Source organism: Oryctolagus cuniculus, chromosome 2 (genome assembly GCF_964237555.1).
Source record: "Oryctolagus cuniculus chromosome 2, mOryCun1.1, whole genome shotgun sequence".
Taxonomy (NCBI): Eukaryota; Metazoa; Chordata; class Mammalia; order Lagomorpha; family Leporidae; genus Oryctolagus; species Oryctolagus cuniculus.
The window spans coordinates 132,269,401-132,281,990 of record NC_091433.1 but is presented as its reverse complement, the minus strand read 5'-3'; the positions used below and the strand labels follow the sequence as shown (position 1 = coordinate 132,281,990).

The 12,590-nt window shown below is 48.7% G+C and overlaps 1 pseudogene; it reads right to left on the bottom strand.

The window, feature by feature from the left end:
* Window positions 1–8,816: 8,816 nt before the first annotated feature.
* On the bottom strand, window positions 8,817–9,625 carry LOC100350232 (peroxiredoxin-1 pseudogene; annotated as a pseudogene).
* Between the last annotated feature and the right edge of the window lie 2,965 nt (window positions 9,626–12,590).

Below are 12,590 nucleotides of genomic sequence, written 5' to 3'. Positions count from 1 at the left end.
CAAGCCACGGGAGAGGCCTCAGAACAAGTCAGCTCTGTGCCGGTCTTCTGGCCTCCAGGGCTCTGAGGACATGCGCGTGTGCGTTGTAACCTGCTCTGCAGTGACCACTGCTCTGGAGCGAGCCCTGGACACGAGCGTACCTCCAGCGAGCCCCGGCAGCAGCTCTGGCTGTTCTCTGGAACCGTTCGTACCGTCCTCAGGGAGCTCACGAAGGTTGTCCTGCTCACACTTCAAGTTCCAGCTCAGAGTTCGCACCTCCCCTTCAGATTCTTTGGTTTGTTTTCTTAGGCCCAGGGGATTAGGAGACGGAAGCCCCAGCTCTAGAAACACCATTATCTAGCTGCGGGGCCTGGGGGGGTGGTGTCGGGGTGTCGTGCAATGTCCTGGGACCCCAGCCCTCCACACAGGCAGCCCAGTGGGTGCTCTCTGAAATCCTCCCCCACACCCTGCACTGTTACCTAGCGCTGCACGCTCTGGTCAGCTGGCATTTTGTCCCCCCTCAAGTTGCTGGTGACTCGCACTCATAAAGTAGGCAGATCGTTCTTTCTTGTTAGCATCCGCAAGGGAGGCCGTCATTACAAAGGTCCTGTTAGAGTTCAGCCGTGTGCATGAGGGAACCAGGAAGCTCAGTTCCGGTACCTGGGAGTGGACCTAAAATCCTAGCGTTGGCTGTTTGGTTCCCAGCGCTGCCCCGCCTGGCTTTGTTTGACAAGGTGTGTTGATAAACTGCTTTTTCTGTCAACAAAGGTGGCGATTGAGGTAAAATCAGGCATCCTTTGAAAACAGGATAATAACAGAGATATAAAATAGTATAAAAATAAACAAATGAGTAGCAAATCCTGTGAACCTGGCACCTGTCCTAGGGAGAGTGTTTCCTTTTCTGCAGCCTATCTCAGCCTACGGTTTCGGCGTTGAGTCTTGGTCCAAGACATAAAATAAGGATCTTCCTCCTTTTCCCTTCTCTGCATTTAGTCTGCTCAATCCAAGGCCTTGCGGTGCTCCACTGGCTTAACCATTGTAAAGGGTACCAGCCCATGGCATACACGTTGGACCCATTCTAAGTATCACTCCTGTGATTGGAGACCCTAACCATGTCCTTGGTGAGTGCCCAGTGGCTTCACGTTTTGCTGTAAATCTCCCTTCAATTGTGTTCATCTCAATGCAGCTCCACATATTTAAACCCATCCTAGGTATTCAGAACCACGAAGGGGTACACCGTGGCGTATCCGAAGAACCACGAGAGGGACCCATGTTGTGGTGCAGCATGAGATGCTGGCATCCCATATGGCAGTGCCTGGCTTGAGTCCTGGCTGCTCCGCTTCTGATCCAGCTCCCTGCTAATGTGCCTAGGAAGGCAGTAGAAGACGGCCCAAGTGCTTGGGGCCCTGCCACTGATGTGGGGGACCAGGCTGGAGCTCCTGGCTTTGGCTTGGCCCAGACCTGGCTGTTGTGGCCATTTGGTGAGTGACTCAGTAGATGGAAAAATCTCTCTTTTCCCCTCTCTCTGTTGCTCTACCTTTGGAATAAATAAATAACCCAGTCCTAGACTCCAGGGAGCTTTCAGTTTCCCTGGGAAAAGAGGATACTTACATGAAAGAATCGGAGACTAGTCAGGATGAAAATGCTGTTGCCCCCGTGGAGTGGAACACAGGCTTGAGTGCTGAGTGGGTGATCCAGCCAGTAAATTCTAAGACCGCTGAGGAAGGACACAGATCAGAGATGGTGCAATTTTCAGAGAAGATCAAAGGGATGTTGGGAAGTGTGATGGGGAGACTGGGGCTCTCTGGGCAATCCAGGCCCTCAAGGATCAGGAAGCATGTCTTAGACTCTCACAGAAGGGGGACACTGGGTCAAGGGAGAGAACTCCAGAGAGGTAAGGATTTGTTGAGAGAGGGTCAGAGATGGAAATTGGACTTGAAAAAACAGCTTGTTTAATTTGGACTGCGTGAGGCGGTGCCCAAACCAACATCCATATCCTCCCTCCGTCCCAAGCCTCCCTGATGTGAGGACGCAGTGCGGCGGCTGGTAGGTATCTGCTCCTTTCCGCCTGACCCCCAGCTAAAGCACCGCTTTCTTGGCGCTCACGATGGACTGCCCTGCCAATGGAGGAGAGGAGAGATTGATTTTGGACTGTCTGCCGCTATGGAAAGCCGAGGGCTTTATCCATGGCTTACCCTAGGCAGTTGCTAGAAATGGGAGTGGAGTTTGGGATGACTTCAAAGCTCTTTGGGAAATGACACTGCTGGACCTCTATCCTCCCCGAATTACTCGTGACCGTGACCCCCTTTAGATGGGGCCCCTGGACTCATTCTCTCCAGGGGGGCTGAGATGGCATTGTCGTGAGAGTTAATGTGACCTGGTGAGTTCCGAGGGTTCTAGAAGAGAGAGGGATGCTGGATGGGGCAGTGGCCCATGTGGAGTTATTGCAGGAAGCCATGGCTCTAACAAGAAAGAACAAACAGGTTTGCTGTTTTTATGCCTTTGGGAGAACCACCTCCTTGGAGGATGCTGGGAGCCCACAGAACCTTCATTATTTAAAAAATCTCATCAGGAAGAATTCCAGGTGGGCCTTCTTAAGTGCAGGAAAGGGCATGGGACCCAATAAGGGTTTCACTATGATGATTGTCATGGGAGCCTTGGAAGTGGCACCTTATACCTGCAACTGTACAACACTCCTGTACATTAATCATCAGGGCCCATCTCTTCCCAAAACAAGCGAAAGCAGGGGAGGGCAGACCTATGAAGGGAAGACCACACGTTGACTGAAAATGCAACTTCCCTCCATCCTGCTGGTATTGTCTGGATTACTGCTGGGCAGCTGCTTTGGTCTGACTTGGCTCGCACGCTAGGGAGGGAGGACAGCAGTGACACAGTCAACTCAGATAGTGACTGACTGACCTAGGCTGGATAAGAAAATTTGGGCTGGATGTCTTTCCTTGTAGAGTTTTAACATAAGAGAAAACAAGGCAAGTGACTTATTGGGCAGGTTTGATTCATGCCTCACGTCCCTCACTGAAGAGCTGGATGACCCAGGCCAAGTTTGTAGCTTCTCCAGGCCTCAGTTTCTTCATCAGTAGAACAGAGACAAGGATACAAATTTAAGTCTTGCCTTAAGTACTCCATGAGGTGATATATGCATGGCATATGGCAATCAACCAGGAAATGGTAGCCAATAGCAATCATTATTCCTCACGTCTAAGTTTTGAATAGAGAAGATATTTGGTGAGTTTAATGAGATGGACATTTTGGCAAAGAAGTTCGTTTAATATTTGTATTTAAAACAAATAAATATCAAAACACAGGGTAGAGATATGAGTTGGGTGGATGTCCTTAATCTGCCCTCTGCTGGCCTCTGACCACTGGGTAGTGGACAGAGACTGGCTACCTGGCTGTTCCCACCCCTGGCCATAAGCACAGATTTATTTATTTAAAAGGCAGAGTTACAGACAGAGAAGGATTGACAGAGAGAGAGAGCAAGAGATCTTCCATCTGCTGGTTCACTCTGCAAATGGCTACAAACGGCTGGGGCTGGGCCAGGCTGGAGGTCAGGAGCCAGGAGCCTCATCTGGGACTCCCATGTGTGTGCAGAGAGACCTAGGCCGTCTCTGCTCCTTTCCCAGGCCATTATCAGGGAGCTGGACTGGAAATGGAGCAGCTGGAACTCAAACCAGCCCCCATGTGGGATGCCAGCATCACAGGCAGTGGCTTAACCTACTGTGCTACAACACCGGTTTCCCAGTACCCTTTGTTACACAGAAGGTCTGAGTTAGAAACTATGATATATATCATATCATATCTATCTATCTATCTATCTATCTATCTATCTATCTATCTATCCATCCATCCATCCATCCATCCATGCTCTGATGGCCTGCTTGATGTCGGATCCTGTAGAAGAATCTGGGGACCCAGCAGTGAACAGGCCATGTCTTTGTCCCCATGGAACATACATAGAGGCACCTACTTGTAAACAATTAAATTAACAAGGTCATCTCCGGTGATGATGAGGGCCATGGGGATACCCTTGGCTCCCGCTCACCTGTTGGAGTCTTTGCCTCTTGATGATGTTGACTGTGGCTTTCAAGGCTGCCGGGGTTGCTTCCATTGTGCCCACCTATGACACGCAGGACTCCAGGGCTGGGTTCCTGCCTGGTCAGACGCCAGCACCCCAGGTCCTCTGAGATGCAGTGTGCCACTCAGCACTGGGAGTGGCAAATCCGTTCTCCCTCCTTCTGGGGTTACGTTAACAGCATTTACATTCTAGAGGGCCTCTTTGCAATAAAACTCAGAGGTTTCCTTCCAGCTCAGTACTTCTTTATGTCTTCCACTTAGACAGGAATCTGCACTATTTCAGGACTTAAAAAAAATTTGTAGGTTCCTTGAGATCACATATTTATTAGTCAAATATGTTCCCTCTTTATTTTCTTCGTGCAGAAAAATATCTCTGGAAATACACACTAGCCCGTGCCAAATGCCTGGGAGTCAGGAACAGCTCTACCTGCCAAGCTTTTAAAGTTTGATTCACTGCCATCCAAAGTGAAAATTAGGGAGCTGGCTGCTCTCCTGAGTTTTGGATCTGTGACACAGGAAGCTGAGTGAGCTGTGACTTAGAGGTCAGGGAAGCACAAGTCCCCTGGAAGTGATTAGTCACAAGACATTGGGCAGATCACCAAATATCTCTGGGATTTGGCTTCCTCATCTGTGAAATGGGACAATTCAGAGGTTGTCGGGTAGACAAGGTCATGGTTACCTGTCTTGCCTCAGCTGGGAAGCCGGCAGGCCGGCAGCAGAGCAGGTCAGTCGGGGCACGGAAAGAAGGGTGTGTTTGGGATGTCAGGATCTTAAGGGGCAACAGCGACTCGTGACGTGAGTCAGCCTGTGTGCGTGGGGCCACAGCTGGCGGCCGAAGCGAGGCAGCAGGAAGATCAATGGAGAGCTATCCTTTTACAATTGTGAAGGCCAGAGCTCTGAAATCAGCATCCCTGAACCCAAATCGAGGTGTTGGCAGATCCAGGGCTCCTCTGGAGGCTCTGGGGGAATCCACTCCTTACCCTTGAGTCCTGGCTGTCGCTGGCTGCATTACCCCAAGCTCTGCCTCTGTGGTCACCTCACTTGCTTCTCTGTCAATCTCCCTCTGCCTTCTCTTACAAGGACACTTGTGACTGTAACTAGGGCCAGGACAATGTCTGCATGGCAAGGTACTTAATCACGACCATAAAATCCCTCTTGACATATAAGAAGGTAACATCCACAGCCGCTGGGGATTGGATGTGGACACATTTGCTCAGTCTGTGGTACCCACTACTCCTTAAGTGCAGGCTGTGCGTAACGCCTTTCTTCCAATGATACAGGATGAAAAGGGGGGAAGGCGTAGCTTTTGAGTTGAGAGAACTGTCAAACGCTTGCCTCTGCCAACGGGATCAAGTTCCACAACAACAGTGATGAGCTGTGCTGTTGGTACGTTCCCTCGACGTGCTGTGATGAGAACGGCATGTTACTTCTGTGATCTCCCTCCCAAAACCACATAACCCTGGTCTAGTCACGAGAAAAACATCAGGCAACTCCCAGTGGAGGCACACGCTACAGAATACCTGACCACTACTCCTTGGAATGGTCAAGATCATCAAAAATGAGAGAAATCTAAGAAACTGTCATAACCAAGAGTGGCTTAAGGAGACATGACTAATAAATGGGCTGTGGGATCTTGGATGGGATCCTGGAACACGAAAAGGACATTCAGTAAAAACAGAGTATGGAGTTTGGTTAATAATTATATGTCAGTGTTGGTCCCTTATTTGCCATAAATGAATTTTACTCATATAAGATAGAAATAATAGAGGAAACTGGGGGGGGGGTTATGGGAACTCTGTTATCTTTGCAATATCTTCTGTAACCTAAAATTGTTCTAAAAAATAAGACTTATTTAGGAAAAAAGTGTGTAAGCATAACATTTGAGGATATCAATAGTTACCTTGCAGAAGAGTTGAAATAATCAAGATTCAGAAGAATATGAAGAGATGTTCACACTGCCTGATACCAGAAAATATTTATTTGGGACCCTCTAAAGTTGAGTATTTGCATGTTCTAGCAATTCCCCTTCTAGACATGTCCCCAACAGAGACTCTTGAACGTGAGCACTGGGAGGCAGGTCCAGGAGTGTCGAAAGCAGCTCTAGGTGCAGTGGCAAAAACCTGAAAATGACCTAAACATTCACCAAGGGAAAATAAATTATGTGCTCACATGGGGGACTTCTACAGAACACATGAAAATGGGACTATAATTCCATGTTACGATGATATGTCCTCATGGATAAATGCTAGTAATACTATTATTGAGTGAAGAAAGCAAATTCTAGAAGCCTTTGTATTCAAAATAATGTTTTCCTAAACATGAAAAGCAACTGAAAGTTAGACTGTGTATTATTTTAGATAAAATAGTCATATATATATATTTTATTCGACAGACAGTGAGAGAGAGAGAAAGGTCTTCCTTCCGTTGGTTCACTCCCCAAATGGCCGCCACAGCTGGCTCTGTGCCGATCCAAAGCCAGGAGCCAGGTGCTTCCTCCTGGTTTCCCGTGCGGGTGCAAGAGCCCAAGCACTTGGGCCATCCTCCACTGCCTTCCCGGGCTACAGCAGAGAGCTGGACTAGAAGAGGAGCAACCGGGATTAGAACCCTGTGCCCATATGGGATGCGGGCACTGCAGGTGGAAGATTAACCAAGTGATCCATGGCACTGTCCCCGATAAAATAGCCATATATAATGAAGATAAAAATAGCCATAATATGTATAAAAGGATATAGCTATATGATAGGCAGACACACACACAGGTTGAATCCAATGATGTGGAACCCAATATGTGTGTGTATATATATATTTATTTATATAAACAAAGAGATGGTAAAACCAATTGAGGGTAGTGCTTGCCTTTGGGAATGCAGTGGAGGAGACAGGGAATTGGGATGGGCCAAATTATATCAGTCTATGTAAGTTATTGGTAATGCTTTGGATCTTGGGATTGGATGGTATGCTCATGGGGTTCATTAGTTTATTAAAAGAGGGCCATCCATGGATCAATGATAAAAGTGAGTTATTAACCAATGTTGTGCAACACAGGCCCCCCCGCCCCCGAGAAAAGAATAGAGGAGAGATTTTTAACATTTTTGTTTATTACAGGGACATATATGTATTAAATTTTATAAAGTTGGAACTGGTGCTATGGTGTAGTCAGTTAAGCTGCCACCTGTAATGCTGGCATCTTGAATAGGTACCAGTTAGTACCTGGCTGCTCAACTTCTGATCCAGTTCCCTGCTAATATGCCTGGAAAAGCAGCAAAAGATGGTCTAAGTGCTTGGGCCCCTGCACCCATGCGGGAGACCCAGAAAAATCTGATCTGGCTGCTGGCTCCTGGCTTCGGCCTGGCTTAACCCTGGTCATTGCTGCCATTTGGGGAGTGAACCAGCAGATGGGAGATCTCTGTCTCTTCTTCTCTCTCTCTGTAACTCTGCCTTTTGAACAAATAAAATAAGCCTTTAAATATTTTTATAGAGTCACAAAATGAAGCAGGGTATTACTTGTGGAAAAACTAACAAACCAGTAGAAAGGAAAGTCCTAAAATCTTCAAGTGTATCTTCAGTTTGCACTTACGGCAGCATGGTCATGAGTGAAGTCAGTGGGGGTCGTTTTGCCGCTGACAGGGATGGTGCGGCTGTGGCTCCCGCAGGGTTCTCCTCGGCACTGGGTTCACACTAAGTAGGCTGGGGTCTATGCTGCTCTTCAGTAAGAGCGCAGCATGCTCGAACGCCCACCTGGAAACACAGCATCTTCCTAGCGCATGGCCTCAGCTCCATGCGGCTGGGGAAGCCCATGTCACTCTCCTAACTAACCGGCCTTCCTCGGGGACCACCAAGCCCAGGTCCCCAGTGCACAGGCCACTCCCCCTCATGAGACTGCAGACCATGTTAGCCTTCTCAGCAGTTGGGTCCCTGCAATCAAATCTATTGTAGTAAGTTAGAATATTACATGGAAAAGTCAAGGTATTAATGCACCTTCCAGAAAGCTCTGTGTTCCTTTGGTAAACTTGTTCACTTATTCCCAATAACTCTTAAGAGCCTTTGATACTGGGGGAGGGACAGCTTAATTCTCTCTGCTTATGGGACTGGGCCCGGGACTTCCAGAGAAAGAAACTAGAAGTAATTGAACAGATAAATACATTTTTTCCCTTTGTCTCCAGAACCATCTGTGCTTTCTTGTATTCTGTCTACAAAACGGCAAAATACTTGAGTGGTTCTTCCCCAAGTTCAAGTATGCTCAAAGGTTTCTTAGTATTCTCACTTGTTCTAAATAGGAAAGACTGCTAACTTCTAACCATCGCCTGCCTACAAACAGTTCCCTAAGGTTTGCACTCACTGGGTGCCAGCTGCCTCAAGTGATGGACAGGCCCCTCCACGCTCTGCCCACATTCTCCATCGTCTCTCTTGATACAGAGGGAAATCTGCCCATTCCCCCCGCCCCCTCCCAGAGCCTCCGCTGTCAACAACTCCACCCCTGTGGTTAATAGGTCTTCCTTCTGGCCTCAGTCTTCTCTCTGCTGGATCCATTTCCTCACACGGAAACCTGCCGTGACATCTCCACTGTACAGTTTTTTTTTTTTTTTTTTTTGAAGAAAGTCTGTTAAAGTTTAATAGATACTACAAAAGGTCAGTGGACTGATGCCCCACTACTGGTACATCATACACATCAAATGGCCTTGTGCCCCAACACAGCTCAGGCCATTCCAAACAAAGGGAAAAAAAGGCTGGACTCCCCAACCCTGTAGGATAGGCCTTTCCTTTATAGCACACCATATATTGGCTGAATCTATAGTCTTCTACTTTAACCAGGGAAATAAAAGTACAAAAAGATTTTGTTCTCATGGTTGCACGCTGCAGCCTATCACTAAGTGGCTCAGCGCTCACTTCTGCTTGGAGAAATATTCTTTGCTCTTCTGGACATCAGGCTTGATGGTATCACTGCCAGGCTTCCGGCCAGCTGGGCATACTTCCCCATGTTTGTCAGTAAACTGGAAGGCCTGAACTAGTCTCAGAGTCTCATCCACAGAGCGGCCAACAGGGAGGTCGTTTACAGTGATCTGTCGAAGGATACCCTTATCGTCGATGATAAAGAGGCCCCTGAATGAGATGCCTTCATCAGCCTTTAAGACCCCATAATCCTGGGCAATGGTGCGCTTAGGGTCTGATACCAAGGGAATGTTCATGGGTCCCAGTCCTCCTTGTTTCTTGGGTGTGTTGATCCAAGCCAGGTGACAGAAGTGAGAATCCACGGAAGCACCAATCACTTGGCAATTGAGTTTCTTGAATTCTTCTGCCCTGTCACTGAAAGCAATGATCTCCGTAGGGCACACAAAGGTGAAATCAAGAGGGTAAAAGAAGAACACAATATATTTTCCTTTGTAGTCAGATAGGCTGATGTCTTTGAACTGACCATCTGGCATAACAGCTGTGGCTTTGAAGTTGGGGGCTGGGTGCCCGATTTTAGCATTTCCTGAAGACATTTTGCAGTTCCAACACAGAAGTCTGAGAGACACAGAGAATCGTCGAGAGCCAGGAAGACGAAGCCCTCCACCGTACAGTTAAACAGGAGACATTGACTTGCCCTTCCCCACTCCTGCCATCCTGTTCTCTGCTCCCTGGCAGCCAAAACCTTCTGGAGAGCTGTCTGTGTCCCCTGCCTTCATGTGCTCACCTCCCGCCCTCTGCAGCCTGCTCCACTCTGGGTGCAGCCCCGTTGCTGCACTGGAGGGGCTGTGCCAAGGTCACCTGTAACCTCTGCACTGTCCTCGTCATCCTGGGCTGCTGGCAGCACCCGACAGTTTCCCACCCGCTCCTTCTGCTGGAAACAGTCACTTTTAGCTCCCGGTCTGCCCTCTTTGGGGCTGCTTCCACGCCCTCTGGGAACCCATTCCCATGCCCCTGAGCCTCATGCTCAGGTCCTCTCTGTCACCGAGCACTGACAGCCCTTCCCACCCTCTCCTGCTAACCCCCTTTGTCTGTCCGGCCCCTTCAAGTCTTCCTTGAGTGCTTCTCTCTTTATCTGCCTTTGTTTGTGGGGCACAGAATCCAATTTCACCGAGGTGCTGATGGCTCCCTGATTTATATCTTCAGGTTTGGCCTCTCCCTGGAACTCTGGGTTCAGACAGGCAGACTCATTCAAGCTGTCTTCCTTACAAGTGACAATTTTCCAAAGTAGACCTAAGGGCTGCCTGGAAACCAGAGCTCCTCTCGTGTCTCGTATGTTGGAAATCGCACTGCCTTGGACTCCTCCTGGCTCCTCCCTTTCCCCTCTGCCCTCACTTGAAGCTGTTGGAAAGCTGCTGGCATCAGCTCTGGGGCGCATTTCAGACGCAGCGCGGTGCTCTTTGTCCTTGGCCTGCCTCCCACCCGGCCATCAGCACTCACAGAGACACCTACCACGAGTTTCTAACTGGACTGTCCAGTTCCGCCCTTCCTTTCCTTCAATTTAGAGACAGAGTGTTTTTTTTTTTTTTTTTTTAGGTAAGTCAATAGTCAGTGCCCCATAAATATGTACAATCACCATGTGCCAATCAAAAATAAAAAGGAATTTCTAAAAGAGAAGATAAATCAGATGATGTCATCTCACTGCCTGGAATCTGAATGGTTTTCCATTGGCTTAGAACAAAAGCCAAAGTCCACGGAAGGTTCATAAGGCCTGATTTGTTCTGGCCCCTGCCTGTCAAGCCAACCTCATTCGGGAGCACCCCCCTCACGCTGCTGCCCGAGCCACCTTTCCTCATTTCCTTTCTTGAACACTTCATTCCACCCATTTCACTGCAGGGTCTCTGTCTTAGGCTCATCACGTGCTGATGTCTTCTGGTTTAAATCTTTTCACCTTTCCCAGTTTGTAATGATCTCATTTGTAGTTGGTTTACTTGTTTATATTTGATCTGTCTTAAATGAATATGCTCCAGGTTGGCTGGGGTCTGTCTTTTCTCACTCACTCCTATTTTCCTGATGTCCAGAACTATGAATGGGACATAGAAAGGCCCTCGATAAATGTACATTCAGAGTCATTTGAGTTAGTGCATGAGTGAATGTGCACTGGGGCCTCAAAGGCAGAGAAAGATAATACCAGCTTACAAGGCAGGTTGAAATGCTAAGCTCTGGGCTCCATGCTTTATTTTACTCTCTCATTTAATTCTCACTGCACTCTCAGGAGGTGGGTACCATTACATACACTTGACAGAAGGAGCCTGAGAGGGGCCAGCGCTGTGGTGCAGCGGGTTAACGCCATGGCCTGAAGAGCCGGCATCCCATATGGGCGCCGGTTCTAGTCCTGGCTGCACTTCTTCCAGTCCAGCTCTCTGCTATGGCCTGGGGAAGCAGTGGAAGATGGCCTAAGTCCTTGGGCCCCTGCACCCGTGTGGGAGAAATTGAAGAAGCTCCTGGCTCCTGGCTTTGGATTGGCGCAGCTCCGGCTGTTGTGGCCATCTGGGGAGTGAACCATCGACGGAAGACCTCTCTCTCTCTCTGCCTCTCCTCTCTCTGTGTAACTCTGACTTTCAAATAAATAATTTTTTTTTTTAAAAAGGAGCCTGAGGCCTAGAGGTGATACATGACTTGAACATATTTTCCAGCTGGTAAGTGGTGGGGTCAGGGTACAAATGCAGACCTTTCTTTATTTTTATTTTTTAAAGATTTATTTTATTTATTTGAAAGAGTTATAGAGACAGGTAGAGACAGAGAGAGAAGTCTTCCATCCGCTGGTTCACTCCCCAGTTGGCCACAACGGCTGGAGCTGCACCAATCCGAAGCTAGGAGCCAGGAGCTTCTTCTGGGTCTCCCATGTACGTGCAGGGGCCCAAGGACTTGGGCCATCTTCTACTGCTTTCTCAGGCCATAGCAGAGAGCTGAATTGGAAGTGGAGCAGCCGGGACTTGAGCCGGCACCTGTATGGGATGCTGGCACTGCTGGCGGCGGCTTTACCTGCTACACCACAGCACCAGCCGTCAAATGCAGGCATTTCTGATACCAGAGCTCACGAGGATGACCAGTGAGCAGCACTGTCCCCTAAGAGCACACTGAGCTTCTGCAATGTGCTCGGAGCCTATAGGGAACCCCCATAAAGCCATTTTCAGAAAGTCCAGTTTGAAGAATAGCCAGGAGAAACCTTGGGGAGCTTAACAACAATACCAGCCATTAAAGAACACCAAGAAACACATTTAACAACAGCCTGCAGCAGCCGTAGTTCCCTGCCTGGAGTTCTTTCCCCCTGGCCCTGGGTGGGCACACAAGTAGAGCACCAGAGAGGGTGGGGGGCGGGAGCCTCAGGCGGCTGGATGAGGCGGGGGCGCTGTGGCAGCTTCCATTACACTGATCTCATAGTCTTTCTGAAATAGTTCTCAAATCCAGCTCCTCCTCTCTGTGCTGGCTCCAGTGCAGTAGTTTGAAAGCTCAGGTCTTGTCCTGAGCAACAGACTTGCACATTCTTCCTGCTGCCGCCCAGAATCCAGCACGCCCAGCCAGCACTGAAATCCAAGTATCCGCAACATGCATTTCCATGATCTTTTCAA